The 26,135-nt window shown below is 41.4% G+C and overlaps 1 protein-coding gene across 1 annotated transcript in view; it reads right to left on the bottom strand.

The window, feature by feature from the left end:
- Positions 1-26,135, bottom strand: part of ACOXL (acyl-CoA oxidase like) — a 322,912-nt gene that overhangs the window by 26,174 nt on the left and 270,603 nt on the right. The window lies entirely within an intron of this gene.

Genomic DNA, 26,135 nt, shown 5'->3' with positions numbered 1-26,135 from the left:
TCAATGTAAATGGTCACATTTTAGATGTGCAGTATATGTTTTATTTTTAAAAACTATTCTATAGAACATGTAAAGCATATATAAAAGTAGAAAGAATAGCATAGCAAACTGCCATGTGACCATTCCCCCAATTAAACAAATATTAACTCACGGTCAATCTTGCTTCATCTGCAACCTCACCCAGTTCCCCCTCATCCCAAGTTATTTAGAAGCAAAGTCCATATAAAGTATATTTTAAAACATGAATGTAGTATTTTTGTTTGCTTTCCTTCTCAATTCATGAAAGAATATTCTAAATGTACATTCTGAACATCATCTGGATATTTTCCATTGAGCCCAATTTCATTAAACTTTCATAAAAATAGCATTCTTCATTTACATTTATTTCAACATGTTTTTCCTATGATACTCCTGAAACCTACCCACAGAACTTCTTCATGAGATCAGTGGCATCAAGCAATAATAAATGAGTTTTCCTGTATCAAGCAGCAACTTTTTAATTAACTATTTACTTTTTAATATCCAATCATTTTTAAATCATACAAAAGCAGAGAGAAGAGTAGAATGTACTTCCACGTCTCCATCACCCAACTTGCGCAGCCATCACCTCATGGCCAATCTTGTTTTATCTCTCCCCCCACCCCTTTCTGGATTATTGTGAAGCAAAGTTCAGTCATACCGTTTCATAAGGTTTCACTGCGTATTTCTAAAAGATAAAGACTCTTTAGAAGTAAGATTACATAAAGTCCACCCAAGTGACAACAACAAAACCCTCAATTCAGAGTCAAATGGAAATGATCTGCATTGTCAGAAGACAATATGTTTTCTATGGCTCACGAGACTCAGAAATCACAGTTCGAAGTCATGTAGACTATATAGGCTCTTCCTTCTTTTCCTGAGGTTCTGGGACATCCTTGAATTAGCATCATTTCGGAGAGCCTCAACCATTCAATCTTCCCAGAAAGGGTCACAGTATGCTTAGTAGCTTGTCTATGAGAGATATTTAAGATTAATTATGGCTCTTTCATGACCTCGCCAATGTTCTGCTTGGCTAGTGAAAGCTTCCTTTGGCCCTTTTATATAACGTGGTAAAGATGTTATCTGACCCTGCAGACGCAATGAGAGCAACTGAAAAATACTGTCAGACATCCTGATAACATGAATTCTTAAAAAAATAATAAATTGTATAGCTTACATGGCTAAACTGCCTCACAAGTCTCTAGGTGAAGTTCCTATCCACTACAAAAGTACCTATTGTGGATTTCTAGGTATAGAAAGTTAATTTGCATCACTTCTGGGTCTACCAACATATAAGGTCAGTGATAAGAAATCCAGAACCACAGAATGTAAGTATTTTTTGAAATAATTTAACTCATCTTCTCACGCAATCCAGAATCCTGTGTCAGCCAAGGTACAACCAAGAAACAGATGACATATTCACATTAGGATGATTCAAGAAGAGTTTAATAAATTATTTTCATAAAGGGGTGGGCAAGTTGTAGGAGAGCCACAAGGGATAGTGCAGTACCCCAGAGCTAGTATATCTGGAACTGCTACCAGCTCTAGGCTTCAAGGGAGGAGGGCAGGGAGTGGCTACTAGATCCTGGAAGAGAGAGCCGTATACACAGAGACATCTTAAGAGGAGCTGCGACCTTCAGCCTAGGAACACAGAAATCCCAAGGGGACCCTGTAGGGAGGCAGGCAGGGGGCAGGAATATCCACACCTTATTCTCCTCCCCACTCCAATCTCTAACTGGGGCTTCCAGTTTGCAGAAGCAAATCAGATCCAGAGGTCAAGGATCCCACTGATGCAAGTTATGTAAGTCCACTTCCTGGACCTAGAGCAGGTTGGAGAAGGGTGGAGTGAAGATGGGGAGAGGCAAGTAGAGGATATCTGGCACAAATCCCTTCTCTAACATCCCTGACAGATGGTGGTGCAGCCTTTAGACTACTCCTGTCTGACTCAGGCCCAAGTGCACTTGGTCCCACAGAGCTCCTACCAGCCCCTGACTGCTGACACCATTGCCAAGCGCTATTCCAGACTGCTGGCTTTAACCAGTCTCACACTGTGTTTCCTGATTATGTCTGCTTCTCCCTTTTGTTGACTCCTGAGTTGTCCTCCTGTTGTCAGTTTTTGGCTCTTGTGTATCTGATGCTCAGGGACACTTTCCTGACTTTGAACTTCTGCTTTTCTCCTTCAACACAGTTCAGACTCTCCTTAAACAACCTTCTTTACCTGTCCTGGTAAAACACGGGTCTTGGTTCTCAGTGGCTACCAGAACACCACATCTAGGTCCAGATACCATCAGCCCAGCCTCAGACCCTCAAACAGAACCTGAATGTCTTTCCTTTGTCTTTGTGTTCCAGAGACAGGAGCTCAAGGCATTAAGGGGCATCTGGCTCTCAAAGGAGTCTCACTGTTGCAAGAGCCAGGGCATATCGAGCCACTTCTCTCTGTAGAATAATGAATTTATGAATTGTTCAGTCTGTAGGAAAGTGATCTGGTCCTGCTCATCTCCGTATGCTTAAGGTCTGATAAAGGAGCTGACACGCTGCAAGAAACTGGCTGAAACACAATTTCCCATAACTCATAGCTACTAACCCCGTAACTTTGGCTGCCTAAGGAACGAAACAGATGTCTATGAAAACATCCAGATAACAGCCCTTAACAAATTTAAAGATCGGTTTCTCATCTCTGCTTAGTCTTTCTTCAAGATGACCAACCTTCACAGATCCTTATCTCCCTGTTACCACATGGTTTCCAGCCCTCGTGCCCTGGGGGCCTCTTTTAGATGCTAATTCTGTCTCTCAAGGTGTCTCACAGAAAACTGAGCAGAGTACCCAAATGTTCTCTCATTACTGTAGTGTTGGCAGCACCATCACTGTCCTGGACTGGGATTCTACACTTTTAAATGCAAGTTAAGATGGAATTTACTCTCATGACAGCCACATAACATTTTTTGAATAAATGAAAGCATATCATACATATTTGGTTTAACATCAAACGTTTGTTCACTTGACACTCCCAACTAGGTCTTTTTGCCCATGAACTTTTTCAACCAACACACACATACATATAAACATCCCTAAAGAGATGATGGAGCACTGGGCGTTATACGAAAACAATGGATCGTGGATCACCACATCAAAAACCAATGATGTATTGTATGGTGACTAACATAACATAATAAAATTAAAAATAAATAAATAAATAAAAAATAAAAAAAGAAAGAGATGATTTAAAATTCGTTCTCTTTTTTTTAAGATTTTATTTATTTATGAGAGAGAGAGTGCACTAGCTGGGGGAAGGGTAGAGGGAGAGGGAGAAGGAGGCTCCCTGCTGCAGGGAGCCTCACAACAGGGCTCCATCCCAGGACCCTGGGATCATGACCTGAGCTGAAGGCAGATGCTTAACTGACTGAGCCACCCAGGCACCCAAAATTTGTTCTAAATTTTTTGATTCCTTATTATTTTTAAAGATTTTATGTATTTATTTGACATAGGGAGACACAACGAGAGAGGGAACACAAGCAGGGGGAGTGGGAGAGGGAGAAGCAGGCTTCCCATGGAGCAGGGAGCCCGATGCGGGGCTTGATCCCAGGACCCTGGGATCATGACCTGAGCTGAAGGCAGACGCTTAACAACTGAGCCACCCAGGCACCCCGATTCCTTATTATTTTAAAGTACCATCTTGTTGATATGACCTGTCTCGAGTCCCCAAAGTCTCTGAATCTTGACTCAATCACCTGATATGCTTGTGTCATTTACAAATTTGTAAAATCCCATCTATATCTTTATGCAATAGAATCCAGCTGATAGGTCTAAGTCTTCTGATTCAAGTGTCTGAGAATCTATTTAATGCGATGTCCTCTAACTCATATTTCTTTCTTTTTTTTTTTTTTTTGTAACTCATATTTCTCCAGCTTGTCCATAAGGATATCCTGAGACTCTGGCAAAGTGTTGGCCAAAATCAAGATACACCAATTTCGCCAGATATTCTCTTTTAGTAACCTGATTAAGAAAGGAAATGAGATTTGTTTAGCAGGACTTAGCCATAGTGAACAGAGAGGCTCCTAGTGACTGTCTCTTTTCCAATTGCTCATAAGCTATTCTGAATACTCTTTTCTAGAATTTTAACTTAGATTTATATCAATATTAAATTCTATAGTTTCCCAAATCTATTTTCCCCCCATTTTTAAAAAATGTGCACATTTGCTCATTTCTAATTTTTTGACATCTCTCTTTTGACCTTCTTGGTTTTCAAAAGGACAACTACAAGTCCTTCACAATTCAGGCAGAAAAAGGGAACATTATAGGCCATGAGTTTTGCTTTCTTTTTGCCATCTCTTAGCACCAAAGCTTTCTTCCCCAAACAAGAAGCTTGTTTCTTCAAACTCTGAATGTAGCTAAAAATGGCCTTTTAAATCTTCATCAGATTATTTGTCAAGCCTCATGTTATGCTGGGTTTCGGCCATCCTGACATTTATTAAATGCTATCCTTTTGTATTTATCCTCGGACAAGCCTCTCTTTCCCATTTCCCCTCTCCTCATTGCTTATATGTAGCTACCTTAGACCCATGCACAAGGAGCACACCCATACTTTTAGCCTGGTTTCTTAAAATGTGTCCCAAATCACAGTCTTTTTTCTGTATCTACTGTATTGTCAGAATAATATTTTGCTGCAGGCTAATAAAAACCCTGGACACCAAAGCTTGGGTACCATGGTTGGCAATGCTTTGCACATGATGTCACATTGCCACATTGTTACATTGTGGGGGAGAATTAAGTGTTGTTTATAGGGACTCCAGAAAAAGCAAACAACTGGAAGCCTTGTTGGTTTTTTTCTGGACTACACCCCCTGTACCTTTTCCCTCTGCTGATTTTAATCTGTATCCTTTTGTGATGTATATGCAGACTTTATATATTTGGATCCTATGAATCCTTCTAGCAAATCATCAAACCTGAGGGTGGTCTTGGGAGCCCTGACATAGGCCCCATTTTACACATGAAGACACAGAGGCTCAAGAAAGTTGAATTATAGAGCTAGGGTTGGAATTTTTTCAGGATTCAAAGATATTTTTCAATCAACCATAGCACCTCTCCTTTTCATTAAAAAACCAAAACCAGACAACTCTTTAAAAAAAAAAATAGAGGCCGTAGATTCTATTCTGGGCAAGATGAAGTAAAAGACTCACCCAGTCTCTCCCACTGAATGTAGCCATTACTCCTGGACAGAGTGAATGCAAAAGCTATTTGAGAAATCTAAAAAATAAACAGTAGCACGAAGATTGGGGAAGAGGACCAGAATTCAAAGTACCACCAAACTGGTGGTTATTTTCATTTTTTTCCCCCCTGGTCCTCAAGCTGCTTATTCCTGGAGGCATACGTAGCAGACTGGAACAATTAAGTCCCAGATTTCTGGCTGGAGGATGAAAAAAAGGTAGCTCCAGGGAACCAGAAAGTATCAAGGAGATTATGGAGAAAAAGGGCTTGGGAAAGTAACCTCATAAAGTTACTTCTAAACTGGGTCCAGCCCCCAGTGTGCATATATGAATCTAATGCCAGTTACCTTACATAATCGGTTGAGGACTGAACCAGCACACAGATGAGAATGTGGGTACCAGCCTGGCACGGCCAGCGCATGTGTGGGATAGAACAGAAGAGGACTGCAAAGGCTATGAAGGCTCTGCTGACGCCAGAACCAGAGTGAACCGCAGTGAACAGCCAGGTACACAGGCTGCTAACGCAAATATATTATCGTTCTTCATAGCGAATGGCAAATTATACACAAAATCTAGATAAGAAATAACAGCAATTCTACACAGTCTTTCCCAGAAAATAGAAGAGAAGAAAACCCTCCCTGACTCATTTTATGAGGCCAGCATTACTGTGATATCAAAACCGAACAAAGACAGTACAGGAAAGAAAAAACTATAGACAAGTATTTCTCATGGACATAGGTGTAAAAATCCCCCACAAAATATTAATGAATGGAATCCAGCAATATATACAAAGAATAATGTACCATGACCAAGTGGGCTTTATCCTGGGAATGCAAGGCTGGCTCTAAAATGAATCATCATGGCGATGACCTTTTTGAATCTGACACCAAAAGCAGAAGTAAATAAGTGAGACTACACCAAACTAAAAAGCTTCTGCACAGCAAAGGAAACATCAACAAAATGAAAAGGCAACCTGCCAAGTGGGAAAAAATATTTGCAAATCATATATCTGGTAAGGGGTTAAGATCCAAAATATATAAAGAACTCATACAGCTCAATAACAAACCCACTCCAAAACCAAAAACCAAAAACCAACCCAAATGATCAAATTAAAGGATCTAAATACACACTTTTCCAAAGAAGACATATAGATGGCCAACAGGCACAGGAAAAGATATTTAACATCACCAATCATCAGGGAAATGCAAATAAAAAATACAATGAAATTTCGCTTTATACCTAGTACAATGGCTATTATCAAAGAGACAAGAGATAACAAATGCTGGTAAGAACATGGAGAAAGAAAATCCTTGTGCACTGTTGGTGGGAATGTAAACTGGCACAGCCACTCTGGAAAACACTGTGGAGGTTGCTCAAAAAATTAAAAATATAATTACCATAGGATCCAGCGATTCCACTTCTGAGTATTTATCATTAAACTTGAAAACATTAACTTGAAAAGATATTTGTACCCTACAGATGTTCACTGCAGTGTTACTCACAATAGCTTAAGATATGGAAACAACCTAAGTGTCCATCAACCAATGAATGCATAAAGAAAATATGGAATATACAGTTAACCTTGAACAATGCAGGGGGTTAGAGGCACTAACCTGCTGTGGAGCCCAAAATCCACATATACGTTTTTTTCAATTTTTAAATTTAAATTCAATTTAATTAGCATGTAGTATAATATTAGTTTCAGAGGTAAAATTTAGTGATTCATCAGTTGCATATAATACCCAGTGCTCATTACCTCAAGTGCCCTCCTTAATGCCCATCACCCAGTTACCCCATCCTCCCACCCACCTCCCCTCCAGCAACCCTCAGTTTGTTTCCTATAGTTAGGAGTCTCTTATGGTTTGTCTCCCTCTCTGATTTCATTTTACTTTTCCTTCCCTTTCCCTATATTCATCTGTTTTGTTTCTAAATTCCACATATGAGTGAAATCATATGATATTTGTCTTTTTCTGACTGACTTATTTTGCTTAACATAATATCCTCCAGTTCTATCCACATCATTGCAAATGACAAGGTATCATGTTTTTTTTTTTTTGATGGCTGAGTAATATTCCATTATAAATATATATATGTGTGTGTATACATATACATACACCACATCTTCTTTATCCATTCATCTATTGATGGACATCTGGGCTCTTTCCATAGTTTGGCTACTATGGAAATTGCTGCTATAAACACTGGGGTTCAGGTGTTTATATACATACACCACATCTTCTTTATCCATTCATCTATTGATGGACATCTTGGCTCTTTCCATAGTTTGGCTATTGTGGACACTGCTGCTATAAACATTGGGGTGCACGTAGCCCTTCGGGTCACTACATTTGTATCTTTGGGGTAAATACCCAGTAGTGCAATTGCTGGGTCATAGGGTAGCTCTATTTTCAACTTTTTGAGGAACCTCCATACTGTTTTCCAGAGTGGCTGCAGCAGCTTACCTTCCCACCAACAGTGTTGGAGGGTTCCCCCTTCTCTGCAGCCTTGCCAACATCTGTCCTTTCCTGACTTGTTAATTTTAGCCATTCTGACTGGTGTGAGGTGGTATCTCATTGAGGTTTTGATTTGGATTTCCCTGATGCTGAGTGATGTTGAGCACTTTTTCATGTGTCTGTTGGCCACTTGGATGTCTTCTTTGCAGAAATGTCTGTTCATGTCTTCTGACCATTTCTTGACTGGATTATTTGTTCTTTGGGTGTTGAGTTGGATAAGTTCTTTATAGATTTTGGATACTAGCCCTTTCTCTGATATGTCATTTGCAAATATCTTCTCCCATTCCGTAGGTTGCTGTGCAAAAGCTTTTTATCTTGATGAAGTCCCAATAGTTCATTTTTGCCTTTGGACACATGTCTAGCAAAAAGTTGCTGTGGCCGAGGTCAAAGAGGTCGCTGCCTGTGTTCTCCTCGAGGAAAAAAATCCACATATAACTTTTGACTCCCCCAAAACTTAACTACTAATAGTCTACTGTTGACTGGAAGCCTTACTAATAACATAAGGAGTCCATGAACACATATTTTGTGTGTATTATATGTATTATATACTGTATTAAAATAAGATAAGCTAGAGGAAGGAAAATTCTATTAAGAAAATCACAAGGAAGAAAAGACATATTCACAGTACTGTACTGTAAAAAAAATCTGTGTATAAGTGCACCCACACAGTTCAAATGCATGTTGTTCAAGGGTCAATTGTATATACAATGGGATATTATTCAGCCATAAAAAAAGAGAATGAAATCTTGTCATTTGCAACAGCCTGGATGGACCTTGAGGGCATCATGCTAAATGAAATAAGTCAGACAGATAAAGACAAATACAATATAATCTCATTTATATATGTGGAATCTAAAAACAAAAAACAAACCAAGCTCATAGACAAAGAGAACAGATTGGTGGTTGCTAGAGGTTGGGGATAGGGGGTGGTTAGAATGGGTGAACTGAGTCAAAAGGTACAAAGTTCCAGTTATAAAATTAATAAGTCATGGGAATGTAATGTACAGCTTGACAACTGCAGTTAATAATACTATAGAGTATATCTGAAAGATGTTAAAGGAATAGATCTTAAAATTTCTCATCACAGGAAAAAAATTCTGTAACTATGAATTTTGACAGATATTAAGTAAACTTAATGTGGTGATCATTTTGCAATATATACAAATATCAAATCATTGTATGTACACCTGAAGCTAATATAATGTTGCACGTCTATTATGCCTCAATAAAAAAATTAAATTAAAAGTAAAAGGGGCAAAGAACCAAAAATGTGATAGAAAAATGAGAAAAAGATGTGAACAGAAAAGTCAAAAAAATAAAATATTGTCTTCAAATATATGAAGAGTATTCAAATCACTTATAATTAGAGAAATAAAAATGCTGAGATACTATCATTTATCTGATGTTCAAAAGTTATATGTATATTACATATAAATATTAAATTCTCTCAGTGAGACTATGGGGAAACAAAACTCTATATATAGCTAATGGGAATGTCAATTGGTAGAACTCATCTGCAGGAAAATTTGGTAATACTTAACAAAATTATATATGTACTTACTGTTCAGTCCAGAAATTCCTAGAAATATACACTAAAGATACACCTTCAATAGTAAGAATACATATATGTATAAGATTATTCATTGTAATTGTAGCATTATTTCTAATTGAAAAATATTGGAAACAATTAAATACTTGTATATATTGTAGAATATACTGTAGAATAATACTTGTAGAAAAGTGATTGGGTAAAACATGGCACATCCAAACAATGGAGTACTACGCAACTGGAAAAAAGAATAAGGAAGACCTGTATGGACCAATATGGAGTGATTTGTAGGGCATATTTTAAAATAAAACAAATTTACAAAAGAAACTATAATGTACTATCTTTCATATAATAAATAAATCACTGTAATTCATCATATTAACAACCTAAAAACATAAAAAAAATCCACCTGATCATGTTGATTGAAGCAGAAAAAGAATTTGACAAAATTCAACATCCACTCAAGATAAAAAAAACATTTAAAAAGATTTTATTAATTTATTTAAGAGAGAGAGAGAGAGCACACAAGCAGGGGGAAGGGGCAGAGGGAGAAGCAGATTCCTTGCCGAGCAGGGAGCCTGATATGGGACTCCATCCCCGGCCCCGGGATCATAACCCAAGCTGAAGGCAGACACCCAAGGGACTGAGCCACCCAGGCGCCCTCAAGATAAAAATTTTTACGAAACTAGGAATAGAAGTGAACTTTCTTAACTTGAGTAAGAACAGCTATGCCACACACACACACAGACACACACATGCCAAAAAAAACAAAACAACAACAACAAAAAACTCTACAGTTAATATCCTACTTAATGGCAAAAAACACTAAAGTTCTTTTTGCTTAAGATCCACAAGGCACATATGTCTGTTTTCATCCCTCTTATTCACCGATACACTGAAAGTTTTAGTCCACGTAGTAAGGCAAAACAAAACAAAACAAAACCCCAAACAGCAACAGACAAACCAAAAAGCATACAAATTAGAAAGGAAAAATGCAAATTGGAAAGGAAAAAATAAAACTTTCCCTGTTTGCTTGCAAACATAGAAAACCTATAAGAAATCTACAAAAAAAAAAAAAATCCAAAATCTCTAGAATTAATAGTGAGCTTGCAAGATCACAGGATATAAGGTCAATGCAAAAAATATCAATTGTACTCCTAGATATTAGAAATGTACTGTTAGATGGGGGCCTGGGTGGCTCAGTCAGTTAAGCGACTACCTTCAGCTCAGGTCATGATCCCAGGGTCCTGGGATCGAATCCCACATCAGGCTCCTTCCTCCGCGGGAAGCCTGCTTCTTCCTCTCCCACTCCCCCTGCTTGTGTTCCCTCTCTTGCTGTGTCTCTCTCTGTCAAATAAAGAAATAAAATCTTCAAAAAAAAAAAATGTACTGTTAGAAACTGAAATTTAAAACAATATGCCTTTGGGGGTCCCTAGGTGGCTCAGTCGGTTAAGCATCCGACTCTTGATTTTGGCTCAGGTCATGATCTCAGGGTTGTGGGACGGAGCCCTGTGTCAGGCTCCGTGTTCAGTGGGGAGTCTGCTAGAGGATCCTCTCCCTCTCCCTCTGTCCTCTATCTCCCTCCCACTCAAATAAATAAATCTTTTTTAAAAAAACAATATATCCCTTATAATAGCTCACCCCAAAATTAAATACTTAGGCATAAATCTACAAAAACATGTACATTATCTTTATGCTGAAAACTATAAATGCTGATGGAAGAACTAATGAAATAGATCAGAAGAGTCAAATAGTACATTTGTTAATTCATAGATTTAATGTAACTCTAATCAAATTCAGAGAATTTTTTTGTAGATATAGACAAACTAATTCTAAAAATTTATATGGAAAGGGAAAGAAACTAGAATGACTAAAACAATTTGAAAAAGAAGAATTAAGTTGGAGGAACCACCCTATTTGACTTTAAGACTTATTATAAAGTTACGGTATTCAAGATAGTATGGTATTGTCAAGGGATAGACACATAGATCAATGGAACAAAATAGAGAACCCTGAAATAGACCCATGCAAATATGCCTGAATGATTCTTGACAAAGATACAAAAATAATTAATGGAAGAAAAATTAGTCTCTCAACAAATGGTGCAGAAACAATTGGATATCAATGGTCAAAAGATAAACCTGACCTAAGCCTCACACCTGTTCACAAATTAGTTCAAAGTGAATCATTGATCTAAATGTAAAATATAAAAATCTAAAACTTTTAGGAAAAAAAATGGGAGAAACCTTCCATGACCTGGGGTTAAACATTCTTAGTTCTTAGAACAATAAAAGCACAATCTACCAAAGACGATTTTATAAAATTGGATTTCATCAGAACCAAAAACTTGCTTTGCAAAGGGCACTGTTATGGGGATGAAAATGCATGCTACAGACTTGGAGAAAATATTTGCAAATCACACATCTAAGAAAGAATTTGTATCCATAATTTATAAAGAACTCTCAAAACTCAACAGTAGGAAAACAAATTATCCAGTTTAAAAATGGGCAAAAGATTTGAACAGACTTTACTAAAGAGAATATACAGATGGCAAAGAAAAAAAAAAAAAAGCCTGTGAAAAAATTTCAATATCATTAGCTATTAGAGAGACGGAAATTAAAACCATGATGAGTTACTCCTACATCCCTATTGGAATGGCAGAAACAACAACAACAAAATACTGATAATATCACATGTAGGTGAAGATACTGAGCAACCAAATCTCTCATACACTGGGGATGTGAAGTTTCTTATAAAGTTAAACAGACATTTACCACATGACCCAATACATTCATTCCTAGGTATTTACCCTAGAGCAGTGGTTCTCAACTGTGGATGATCCCCTCCAAGGGACATTTGGCAATGTGTGCAGACATTCTGGTTGTCATAACTTGGGGATATCTACTGACATCTAGTAAGTAGAGGGCAGAGATCTTGCTAAACATCCTACAATGCGCAGGGCAGTCCCCCTACAACAAAGAAGTATCTGGCCCAAAATGTTAATAGTGCTAAATTTGAGAAACTGCCCTAGAGAAAGAAAACTTATGTTTACATAATATAATAACTTGTATGTGAACATTTATAGCAGCCCTACTCACAGTCATCAAAACTGGAGACAGCCCAGATGTCCTTCACTGGGTAAAGGGATAAACAAACGGTGGTACATCCATTCAATGGAAACTACTCAGCAATGAGAAGGTATAACTGTTGATGTATGCAACAACTTGGCTGAATCTCAAAAATGACATGCTGAGTAAAGGAAGACAATATCAAAAGATTACATATTGTATGATCCTATTTACATAACATTCTCCAGAGACAAAACTACAGCGATGGACAATGGCACATTGGTTGCTAGGAGTTATCAGAAGAAGGAAAGGATGATTATAAAGCCATTCTATTAGGGATTGTAGGATGGGCAGATTGTTCTGTATCTGGGTTGTGGCAGCGCTTCCTTAATTCTATATGTGTGTTAAAATGCACAGAACTACACACCTCTAAGCAAGGCCATTTTGCTGTATTGAAATATATCCTCTTCCTATGTCCAGGCTCCTCCCTCTTCATTGTGGCAAACTCCAAGCTGAAATAGCTATATTTTCTAAGGGTTCCCTGTCCTGAAACCTTGTCCAAGGATCCCTCCTTGATTTCCTCCACTGAAAGTTACCTCTTCCCTTCTTGGGTTCCCACAGAGGTATGTGTTCCCCTCTGTTACACATTCTGCTTGTTGGTGTAATTATTTGCCCATGTGATTTTCTCCCTGCCCACAAGGTGATCAGGAAGGCAGGAGCTGTGGTTCATGGCATATTGAAATTTCTGCAGCACCTAGCGCAGCATCAGGGCTCAGTATGCATTTGTGGAACTGAAGAGTTCAGAGTGCCTTGGTTCCCAGGAGCATAAGCCCACTGGGACCAAGAGCAGCAAGAAGGGAAGTTGCCTGCGATTTATGACAAGTAGGCAGCCTATATCCATGGCCTGAGCTGCATAATAAGCAAGAAGATGAAGCAAAAGGACTAAGTTGGACCTGTAGTGTCAGAAAAGATAAACAAAGCTTATTAATTCATGGTAATACCAGCATGATATCAGAACAGTTTCCCCCAGCAACAACCCAGTTCTCTCACTGTGATGAAGTGCTCTGCCTTCTGCCTCAGACTTTAGCCACTTGGGATCTGCATTATTGCCTTGTAAAATTGATGGGCAGTGGCACCATCTCTTGGTTTAAGGAATTTCTGCCAGCATTAGCAAAAAGCATTGGCTTTGCAATTCCTAAGGGCATTCCCTGCAATAGGAAAGTGATTAAAAATTGGACCAGTCTGGAACAATGCCTATCTCTAATCCTTATGATGCACCTGCCCAGCCTCCTCCATGCCATCAGCTCCAGGTGTGAGTTCATCAGCTTCCACAGGAGAGGAAGTCTTATTTATATTTAACTGGAAAACAAGGAGAGGCAACTTTAGTGTCTTTTTCTTTGATCACCCATGGAAGTTGTTCAAGATCAAAGTTTCTTTTCCTTCCAAACTGCCTGGAGATGTTAATTAAAAAAAATTTTTTTTTAATCCAATCTGCTCAATATTTCTTGTGTCTTAAGTGCTCCTCTTCTTAAGAAAGTTGGCAGGCAGTAGCAGCTGAATCATTCTGGTAGCTCAGAGTGCTCTGGAAGAAAGAGGGTTGAGGATGAAGGTGATCTTTTCTTTCTGAATTTTTGGATCTTTGGACACAGAGGAGCCTGGGGTGGCCTGTTCTTCACCACCACATTCTGTGGCAGGGGAACAAGTTTCTTTCCATGAGAGATGAGTATCACAGTAAAGTGATGGTGGACCATATGCTGGTGTCATGGTGGATCAAACACAGAGGGCGTGGTGGAAGGGAGGGACAAGCCAGAGACAGCCAGACCCAAAGCACGTCCTATTTCATGCCTCATTAGAAAAGTCTAGACATAGCTATATCCTGGCGTCCTCAAACACTGGGAAACAAAGAGTGCAGAAAATCATCTGCAGGAAGCAAGAACTTGACAAGCCAAAAAGGAGACAGAGGGAAAGCTCTGGAGAAGGTAACCTTGAGACATCTTTTCAGCAGCATGCTGAATACCATTGTTGGAAACAGGGGAGACCAGAGCTCTGGCGCTTCTGAACCTGCAGGTAGACTGATAAGAAAATACTTTTTCTTCTACTGGGGGTCTTACAGCTGGCTGCAGAATTCAAGCTATCCTGTGATTGCCATACTCTGGCCAACCTACTCCCTCTCCCTTGTGATGTTGCGGTGTACTGGCCTTACCATGTTCAGTGGGAGTGGGAAAATTCAGGAAGCAAAGCTTTGCAGGCAGGAGATGAGGCTATTCCCTCTGGGGCTCCTTACACAATCCACTATTTAAACTGGCTCAGAACCATACCATACCCCTACTTCATGCAGACAGGTTAAGCAACTTGTAGAAAAGCCTTCAGCCAGGCTCTTCTCTTCTGACTTGTTTTAACCCGTAATTGATCCTAACTTCTTGCTACTCCCAATTCCCTATCTGTCCTTGGCTTTGCAACTGTCACCACCATCCTCTTCAAATTTTTTTTCATCTTACGAAACTAGAACTCTGTACCCAATAAATAACTGCTCATTCTTGTGCCCCATGGTCCCTGGCAACAACCCTTCTACTTCCTCTATGGTCTCTATGAATTTGACTATTCTAGGGACCTCATGTAAGTGGACTCATGCAATATATGCCCTTTGTGACTGGCTTATTTCACTTAGCATAATGTCTTCAAGGTTCATCCATGCTGCACCATGTGTCAGAATTTCCTTCTCTTTCTAGGCTGAATAATATTCCATTGTATGTGTGTGTCACATTTTGTTTATCCATCCATAAGCTGATGGACACTTGGGTTGCTTCCACCTTTTGGCTCTTGTGAATAGTGCTGCTCTGAACATGAGTGTACAGATAACTGTTTGAGTCACCCCTTTCCATTCTTTTGGGTCTATGCCCAGAAGTGGAATCACTGGATCACACAGTAATTTTGTTTTTAATTTTTTTTAAAAGATTTTATTTATTTGAGAGAGAGAACGAGAGAGCACAAGCAGGGGGAGCAGCAGGCAGAGGGAGAAGCAGGGTCCCTGCTGAGCAGGCATCCTGATGTGGGGCTGGATTCCAGGACCCTGGGATCATGACCTGAGCTGAAGGGAGACGCTTAACTGACTGAGCCACCCAGGCGCCCCTATTTTTAATTTTTTAAGGAATTGCCACACTGTTTACCATAATGATTATATCATTTTACATTCCCACCAACAGTGTACCAGTATTCCAGTTTCTCCACATCCTGGCTAACAGGTGTTATTTCAATTTTTTTATAGCAGCCATCCTAATGAGTGTGAAGTGGTATCTCATTGTAACTTTGATTTATATTTCCCTAATGATTAGTGATGTTGAGCATCTTTTCAGGTACTCTTTGGCCATTTGGAGATCTTCTTTGGAGAGATGTTTATTTGAGTTCTTCGAACATTTTTGAACCAGGTTGTTTTTTGTTGTTTATTTTTTTAATGATTTATTTATTTGAGAGAGAGAGGGAGAGAGCATGAACAGAAGGAGGGGCAGAGAGAGAGAGAGAGAAGCAGACTCCTCACTGAGCATGGAGCCTGATGCAGGGCTCAATGTGGGGCTTGATCTCATGACAGCTGGGATCACGACCTGAGCCAAAATCAAGAGTCAGATGTTTAACCGACTGAGCCATCCAGGTTCCCCAAATGTAGTTTAAAGACAGAGATCAGCAGAGTGGATTAAAAACATGAACCAACTTTATGCTATCTACTGAATCATACAGATTGATAGAAAGTAAAAGGTTGGAAATATATATATATGTATATATGTATACATATATATATACACACACACACATATATATATATAGAGAGAGAGAGAGAGAGAGATCACAGTTTCATAGTCTAGTGGTACAAGGTTTAAGTGTCTATTTCTCTTTACCCTCCTCTGTTTACAATATAATTGTTGTAGATATTTTTTTCTGTATGCATTTAGAATCACATGAGACAGGGTTACTATCTTTGCCTCAATTGTTAAACATAATTTAGAAAACTCAAAAGGAGAAGGAAAGTAGTTTGAATTTACCATTTTTGCCTACTGTATTGTTCCTTCCTTCCTGATGTTCCATGATTCTTTCTTTTATTGCTTCTTTTCTGTTTATAGAACCTCTTTTTAAAAAAAGTTTTATTTATCTGGGGCACCTGGGTGGCTCAGTCATTAAGCGTCTGCCTTCAGCTCAGGTCATGATCCCAGGGTCCTGGGAATGAGCCCCACATCAGGCTCCCTGTTTGGCGGGAAGCCTGCTTCTCTCTCTCCCACTCCCCCTGCTTGTGTTCCATCTCTTGCTGTCTCTCTCTCTGTCAGATAAATAAATAAATAAATAATCTTAAAAAAAAAAGTTTTATTTATTTGAGTAATCTCTACACCCAACGTGGGGCTTGAGCTTATGACCTTGAGATCAAGAGTCACATGCTCTTCCAACTGAGCCAGTCAGGCACCCCCTACAGAACTTCTTTTAACCATTCCTTGAATGTAGGTGTCCTGGTGACAAATCCTGTGGTTTTTCTTCATCTAAGAATATCTTGATCTTCCCTTAATTTCTGAAGAATATTGTCACTGGATATAGGGGTTTTGGGTTGATGGATTTCCCCCCCCCCCAAACACTTGAAAATGTGTTACTTCCTTCTGGCACCATGGTTTCTGATGAGAAATCTGCTGTCATTTGAATTGATTTTCCCCTATAGAAAAGGTGTTATTTCCTTCTCATTGCTTTCAAATTTTTTTGTCTTTAGTTTCAGAATTTTTTTGTCTTTAGTTTTCAGAATTTTAATTATGATGTGTCTTGGTGTGGATTTCTTTTGGTTATGCTGTTTGTCATTCAGTTTCTTGAATGTGTAGGTTTTGTCTTTTGCCAAATTTGGGAAATTTTCAGCTATTTTTCCTTTGAGTACTTCTCCAGCCTTGCCATCTTTCTCCTCTCCTTCTGAGACTCCAATGACACAAATGTTAAATATTTTGTTATAGTACCAAAGGCCCCTGATGCTCTCTTCCTCCTCCTCTTCCTCCACCTCTTCCTCCTCCTCCTTCTTCTTCTATGTCCACTTTGTTGTTTAGATTCAGTTAGTTTCTCTCTTTTTTTTTTAAATTTTATTATGTTATGTTAGTCACCATACAATACATCATTAGTTTCTGACGTAGTGATCCACGATTCATTGTTTTTGTATAACACCCAGTGCTCCATGCAGTACATGTCCTCCTTAATACCCATCACCAGGCTAACCCATCCCCCCACTCTCCTCCCCTCTAAAACCCTCAGTTTGTTTCCCAGAGTCCATAGTCTTTCATGGTTGGTCTCCCCCTCTGATTCCCCTTCATTTTTCCCTTCCTTCTCCTAATGTCCTCCATGCTATTCCTTATGTTCCACAAATAACTGAAACCATATGATAATTGACTTTCTCTCCTTGACTTAGCATAATCTCCTCCAGTCCCATCCATGTTGGTGTAAAAGTTGGGTATTCATCCTTTCTGATGGCTGAGTAATATTCCATTGTATATATGGACCACATCTTCTTTATCCATTCATCTGTTGAAGGGCATCTCAGCTCTTTCCACAGTTTGGCTATTGCGGACATTGCTGCTATGAACATTGGGGGGCATGTGGCCCTTCTTTTCACTACATCTGTGTCTTTGGGGTAAATACCCAGGAGTGCAATGGCTGGGTCATAGGGTAGCTCTATTTTTAAATTTTTGAGGAACCTCCACACTGTTTTCCAAAGTGGCTGCACCAACTTGCATTCCCACCAACAGTGTAAGAGGGTTCCCCTTTCTCCACAACCTCTCCAACATTTGTTGTTTCTTTCCCTGTCCATTTTGGCCATTCTAACTGGTGTAAGGTGGTATCTCAGCGTGGTTTTGATTTGGATTTCCCTGATGGCTAATGATGATGAACATTTTTTCATGTGTCTGTTAGCCATTTGTATGTCTTCTTCAGAGAAGTGTCTGTTCATCTCTTCTGCCCATTTTTTGACTTGATTATTTGTTTTTTTGGGTGTTGAGTTTGAGAAGTTCTTTATAGATCTTGGATACCAGCCCTTTATTTGTAGTGTCATTTGCAAATATCTTCTCCCATTCTGTGGGTTGCCTCTTTGTTTTGTTGACTGTTTCCTTTGCTATGCAGAAGCTTTTTGTCTTGATGAAATCCCAAAAGTTCACTTTTACTTTTGTTTCACTAGCTTTTGGAGATGTATCTTGAAAGAAGTTGCTGTGGCCGATGTCAAAGAGGTTACTGCCTATGTTCTCCTCTAGGATTTTGATGGATTCCTGTCTCACATTGAGGACTTTCATCCATTTTGAGTTTATCTGTGTGTATGGTGTTAGAGAATGGTCGAGTTTCATTCTTCTGCATGTGGCTGTCCAATTTTCCCATTTACAATAGCACCAAAAACCATAAGATACCTCAGAATAAACCTAACCAAAGAGGTAAAGGATCTATACTCTAGGAACTACAGAACACTCATGAAAGAAATTGAAGAAGACACAAAAAGATGGAAAAATATTCCATGCTCATGGATCGGAAGAATAAACATTGTTAAAATGTCTATGCTACCCAGAGCAATCTATACCTTCAATGCCATCCTGATCAAAATTCCAATGACATTTTTCAAAGTGCTGGAACAAACAATCCTAAAATATGTATGGAATCAGAAAAGACCCCGAATCACCAAGGAAATGTTGAAAAAGAAAAACAAAGCTGGGGGCATCACGTTGCCCGATTTCAAGCTATATTACAAAGCTGTGATCACCAAGACAGCATGGTACTGGCACAAAAACAGACATATAGACCAATGGAACAGAATAGAGAACCCAGATATGGACCCTCAACTCTGTGGTCAAATAATCTTTGACAAAGCAGGAAAAAACATGCAGTGGAAAAAAGACAGTCTCTTCAATAAATGGTGCTGGGAAAATTGGACAGTCACATGCAGAAGTTTCTCTCTTTTTAAAAGATTTTATTGCAAGTAATCTCTACAACCAATGTGGGGCTCAAACCCATAACCCCAAGATCAAGGGTCACATGCTCCACTGACTGAGCCAGCCAGGTGCCCCTAGATTCAGTTAATTTCTATTGTTCTAGAGTAATGTCTTTCCTTTGTCCCCTCCATCCTACTGTTGAGACCATCTATTGAGATATTTGTTTCAGTTATTGTATTTTTCAGTTCTAATATTTCCATTTGGTTATTTATATTTTCTATTTCTTTGCTGAGATTATTTGATGAGACTTTCTATTGTTTTATTTATTTAAGCATGTTTGTAATTACTTTGAAACATTTTTATGATGTCTGTTTCAAAATCTTTTTCAGATCATTTAAACATTACTCTCATATCAGTGATTGCCTTTTTTTAATTCAGTTTGAGATCCTCCTGGTTCTTGGTATTATGAGTGATTTTTTACTGAAACTTGACCATTTGGGGTATTATGTTATGAGACTCTGGATCTTCTTTAAACCTCATTTTAGTGAACTTTCCGTGATACTGCCCCCTCAGTGGAAGGGAGGCATGTACTGCAGCCATTGTTAACAGCCAAGTGGGGCAAGTGTCCCCTGTTACTGCTGGGTAGAGGTGGGTAGCTCCCCATGAGGCCTCCTTTGATAACCACCTTGGCTGGGAGGATAGGAGTCCCTCATATCTACTCTCTACATGACCTCCCCTGATACCACTGGTGTCATTACCACTGGGTGGTGGTGAAAGTCCTGAATTTCCACTTGGCCTTCTCTGACACCACCATAGCAGGAAGGGGGAGGGGTGATTTGTTACTACGCGATGAGGAAGTCCAGGCTCCCTGTGTGTTTCCCAAAGACACTGCAGTGGGGTAGGGGTGAGATCTCCTTATTGCCAAGTGGAGAAGAAACTCCTAGTTCCCTACTAGGTCTCCTCTGACCAATCCCAGTGGTGAGGTCACATTCCCTCTTTATGGTCTAGTGAGCAGGGAAATCTATATTTCCCATAAGGCTTTTCCCAGCATGGATGAAGGTGGTCCCATTGATTTTTCTGTAGGTATGGCTGGATTAGAGCAATTATTGTCTACAAGTTTTCTGTCTTGCCAGGCTGGCCTTTTTCTGGTCCTTTAGCTTTTGGCTAGAGTAAGCTTTTTTTGGGGGGGGGTGGGGTCTGTTCTTGTTAGCCCTTTCCAGGTTTCCAGCTTCTTCAGCTCCAAATATAGGATATATGAGGCATAGAGAAAATCCAGGGGACTCCCACCACATCATTCCTGAGGTCCCTAGCTGGTCTGCTTTCAGTTTTCTTATGCTAGTTTTATAACTAATGTCCAGTGTTTTTAGTTGAAATTATCAGAAAGAATAGGGATGAGTTTGTCTGCTTCATCTTCCTGGAAGCAGATATCTGCATGTCTGCACATGTCACACAGCTGAGACTCTCACCCAAACTGAGAGTCCTTCACTTTTAACAATAGGTTTGTTCACCTCATTTATATAATTGGTCCTAATCCTGACATTCAGTGTTATGTTTTCTGTGAAAGCACTTTCACAAATAACATATCCATCAAACTATCATCAATAGGCTATTCCTAGTTGTCCTTCCCATCAGGCAAGGCTTTCAAGAACACATCAAGTTGCTTCATCCCCTCCTGTTCTTTTTACACTCCTGGAAGAGACAAAGGTGGAAGGATATTCTTAAAGGTGAACACATTCCATCTGGAGAACTTGAGAAGAAGCAGCAGGTGGCTGACTGGTGCCTTCATGCTGGCTATTTTCCTGGCATTTTTTCCAAAACTAAGTTCCTTTTTCCTTCTTCCCTTTGTCCTTTGGGAGTTGATCTAACTAAACTTTTTCTTTCTTCCCCATCTCAAAGTTGATATCCACAGGGTGTGTGTGTGTGTGTGTGTGTGTGTGTGTGTGTGTGAGAGAGAGAGAGAGTAGACTTAAGAACATTGTAAAATTAACCAAAACCAGAGTGGCTAACATTTAGAAAGGGTAAGAGGAGAGTTGAGAAGGTGCAGGGAGCAGAAATCTGTAAGTCTCCAAACATGTCCAGTTTTTAGTCAGGCTGCACACTTGGTCGGCCGCAAGCAGGGCAGCTGGCTGTGTGGGAGAGCTGAGTTTTGCCACCTTCATCAGAGCTGTCCGGCGTGACTCCCACATAACTTTAGTGCTAATGTCTACTTCACCGTGGGCTGGGAAATCTGTCATCCCCTGCAGCCACTCCATAATTCTGTTAATGTATGGTAGCCAGCATTCCTATCACTGAAAACCCCGATGGAATTTCTCCATATTCTGGGTAAGTCAGTCAAGAAAAGTCTCCTGGGCACTTCAGTGTCTTGACCTCTTTATTCAAACAGTAAAATAACAAGTTTGGGCTGGGCCCTGTTCTCTCCTCTCACTTTAGGCCCCTAGGGCCAAATTTTGCTCTCATTTTCCCACAGATAGCTTTTACCAAATCCTTCCATTTCTCTTATTTGTCTCAAGTGATTTCCTCTTCTGCCCTCTGCCCTGTCGTCTAGAACAGCCTGGAATGAAATCTGCCCCCCAGAGCTGTGCAGGGAAGAAATGGAGGGCAGAGTGTTTGGGGAGGGACCCACCTCCACACGTCCTGTGCCAGACTCACAGGGCCAGAAATTCCCAGAGGGTTATGTTCTCCATTCTCGGGAAAGTCACTGCTTTTCTGAATGCTGGGATGTCTGCTTTCCAGCTGGTTCCTCACTTAGATATTTATTTAGATGCTTGACAAAGAAGTATCAAGGGGGCAGAGCAGGTGTAATGTTCTCACAAACTGCTGCCATCCATCCGTGTGATCGTATGATCCTCTTAGGTGATCAGGCACATGTCATGCTTGCACCTGATGACATTAGCCTGGAAAAGCATTGGTCCATTTCCCCCAATAGGAGAGCTTTGTATGAGTGTGAGTGCTGAGCTTTGCCACATTCCTCAGACTCTCAGATAGCAGAGCAAGTTCTTTTACTGTAGGACAGGGAATCCCTCTGCCTTTTTCCTCCTAATTTCCCAATAGCCATCTCATGCTCATAGAGCAACTATTAGCTGAGGATGGCTTCTGCTGCATTCCCTCTCAGAGATGCCTCACTCTGACATTAGCCTTTGGAAGTGAGGGAAGACTTCCAAGCCAAAATAAGGAATATTGAATGGTGTAATTCCAAGATAGCTATGGCATAATGAGGAAACACGCACAGCACAGTAAGAATGGAAGCTTCTGGCTACCCCTCCCCTGGAGAAGCAGCTGTCTGGGCCCCCTACTTTGGCAGCCAGCTCTCAAGGCATGCATCAGTGCACCTGAAACACTCTATAAATGGAAAGCTCAGAACACAACTCACATTGACCCCACCAGTAAGCACAGTGGAACCCACACAGTTGGTTAAATTTAATTTCCTGCGGAGCCATAGAGACTTAGCTCAAATGCTACCTCCTCCGAAGTCTTCTTGAAGCCCATGTTGAGTTGGGCACCCCAGCTGAGTGCTCCGTTAGCAACCTAAATTTCCTCCCTCTCAGTGCTTAGACCACCCCGACATGCTTGCTCTTTGGGGTGTAAGAACTACCTGTCACACCCTACTAATCAAGGAGCTACCTGAGGATGAGGGCCAGGTCTTACTGATATGAGCATCCCCAGTGCCTAGTATGGTGACTGGCACAAAACGGGCCCTCATAAATGTTTACGAAGAAGGATGGTGACAGGCATCTGCAGAGAATCACCAACATAACCCTTCTGTTGACTTAAGGTAAAGCCTGAGATGCTCTTATTAGGTATTTGTTCCTTTGAGTTAAAAAGTTAGTCCTATGCACCAAAGATCCCTTTCCACAATTTCATGGGGCGGGGTAACTGTCCCTGAGATTGTGGGGGGTGGGTTTGAGAGGAGCACTGCAGAACCTTAGCACAGACCTGGAACTTGTGATGAGAGGACCAGGATTGAAGGTGGGGGGAGGCATTCCAGGGCATCAATTGTCTTAGAGGTATGGGCATGAGAGAAAACCAGTTACTGCCAGAAGACTAGGCCTGAAACTCGATTTCTATGGCACTAGAGGTTCTGTTCTCTTATTAAATATAAAAAAATAGAAATATATCTTTTCAAGTGAGCCAGGTACTAGAAAAACATAACTTGGCACATAATAGGCTCTTGTGGAACACCTTATCTTAGAAACATCGTCAGCCACGTGCTCACGTCTGCCCATGAGGCACTGGCTTGCAAGGAGCAGAGAAGGGGGCAGGAAATGAACAGGGGATATGGACTGAATTTTGACACCGGAGACCACTGCCACCCGTCACAGTCTGTGCTCAAGGAATTCAAACAGGGCTTGACTCGATTCACCCCGGACTGGGTTCAAAAATGCAGTCAAGCCCCAGATGAGAGCCCTTTTCCTTCTGTGTGGGAGGCCTGCTCCCATGACCAGGCCCAGATGACTGAGCAGTGGCCATGGGCATGGGGGGTGCATACGCGGGATGTTTGCTCCCACTCATTGCTCAGGGGCCCAGGCCACTCTCAAAGGCAAAGGCCTGTGAGAAGGTCCGTGGGTATTAAAAAGGCCCCCTGCAGCAAGAAGGACATCAGAGTCCTCCCTGCACTTGATGGGAGGTGCTTATAATTAACTCTTGGCTGCTAGGTCTGCTGCTTAAACTAGCTACCACCTACACATGTTGAGAAAAGGAAGAAAGAGCAGTTAGAATGCAGGAAAAAGGGAAAAACCCCACCTCGCCCACTTGACAGGCTCAAACTGCCGCTGCCAGCCGCCTGTGAAGCAGGGACAGTCCCCTGCAAAGCCCTGCTCAGATACTGGGGTTGCCGTGGCGAGCACCCCATCAGGGCTGGAGGTGCAGAACCCTTCCCTACCGTGCAGAAGTGCACCCAGAGCCCCTGCAAGGATGTGTTGGCCATTCCTGAAACTGAATGGCTCAGTGTCTGCCCCTTGGGCCAAGCAACATGGAGGGGAGTGGGTAGAGTAAGGAGGGGACTTTAGGAGAAGTGAAGCAGAAAGAATCTTTGTGACAATGACAACTTCAGAACTCTAGATAACCAGCCTGCTGGGTGTTTCTAAACCTTCTGAGGGGAGGTGAGTCAGTGGAGCGGTCATGTGGAAAATCCCCTTTCTCCTCAGTGCACGGCCATTCCCGTGCTAAGGTAAGCCCTCATCCCCACCAGGCCGGGATCCCATCAGGCTAGGAGAAAACACCCGTTTCTGGGAAGGAGCTGTATTTGTGTAAACTGGGAGGACTGATGGGTTGGGTCATGTCATTCACTTGACAACTTCTGGTTTCCCAGAAGGACTCAAGTTTGTCCAATTTGCTGGCACTTCATTAGACAGAGAAAGGGCCTGATCTGGCCAGACCACAGTGCTGTGGGGACATGGGGGAGGGAGGCTGGGCATCCCTCCGTCCACATCTGCCCAGTGTCCCCTGTGTGCTTTGGGGCAGCATTCATACTTGGAAGCTTCCAGCAGCACTCCTGCCAGCCCAGCACACCTCGGGTCCGTGGAGCCTTCCTGGGGCACCGTTCTCGGCAGGTTTGCTCGACCTCAGCCTCAGCACCTGGCAACTGTGCCCACCAACTCCGATGGGCCTGTGCACGTGCCAGCCGGGCAGCCAGCAGATACGACAACTGCTCTGCTTGTGTCCTCAGACCAAGGGATCGCCCGCCGTGGCACGGGCAGTCTGCCCCCTCGGCCAGCCTGCCCCCTCGGCCAGCACTCCACCGAGGATGGGCTGGGGCACTCATGGCTGCTGGCGCAGGAGTCCTACCAAAGGTCTGCAATTTGGGGAGCCAAGATTCAAGATGTACTATTTATTTTCACGCAGGCAGCTTAGTTCTTGTGACTGTTTTCTGCAGTAGATGTGGTCTGATATCGGACCCCACCTACAGAAAGGGCCACCTTATCTTCACATGGTACATCCTAGCCAGAGCGCTGAGGCAGAGAGGCTAAGCCAGGCTGCAGTGTGAGGAATGTTCCAGGCACTCGCTCAGCATCACTGGAGTGGGGAAGGCTGATTCTACTGCCTTGCCCCAGTTATAACAGATCAGCCAAAGCTTCTTCAACGAGCTCTTGTCTCCTGATCTGGGGGAGCAGCATTTCCCGGGAAATGGCCACTTTCCCCTGAACATCCTTCCCGCTTTTCCAAGGGAAGCAGGGAGGCACAGCAGGTGATTGCCTCAGGAAGTTTTTGTCCCAGTGAGGATCTTCGCTAGGGCTGTTGTCTCCTACCCAAATTGGAAATGACTGCTGCCAGGTGTGTAAGAAACTCCCTGGAGGACAGAATGAGGAAGTGTGATCATTTATGTTTGATTTAGAAAATGAAGGTCCAAGTGCAGATTGGCAGCAAGAGGTCTTTCTTCTTGCCAATTTCCATCACTGAAAGGAGAGCACAATTTTTAAGATGTGACAGTTGTGGGGGGAGTGGGGACAAGGAGCATCTGGACCAACTCTGAGAGCGAAGCAATATGAGGCAAGCTTGAGCCTTTGACTGAGGGAGGGACTTTTGGATTTGATTCAAAAATAGGCTAACCAAACGCCCTGGTTTGCCTGGGATAGTCACGGTCTCTGCCAGCCACCCAAGTTTAATTTTCAGCAGTGCCCCCTTTCACTTTAAAAAAAGTCCAGATTTGGCTGATAAGTTCTATGATCACCCTATGCCAAAGGAGAGAGAGAGAGTGCTATGGCTGGAAATGAATCCAGAAGAGTGACAAGTAGATGGGGGATTCTGAGAAAGTTGATTTTGCTGAGCCTGAAGGAAAGAGGCAGGCAGTCGAGGCCGGCCCATTCTCAAGTGTGTTCAGAGACATAGGCTTGTTGGCCATGTCCAGGCATAGATTCAAAGAGTGT

This window comes from Mirounga leonina, unplaced genomic scaffold, assembly GCF_011800145.1.
Source record: "Mirounga leonina isolate KUSES-001 unplaced genomic scaffold, KU_Mleo_1.0 Mir_125, whole genome shotgun sequence".
Lineage (NCBI taxonomy): Eukaryota > Metazoa > Chordata > Mammalia > Carnivora > Phocidae > Mirounga > Mirounga leonina.
Note: the sequence above shows the minus strand (reverse complement) of the source record. Positions and strands in the feature narration are given on the sequence as shown.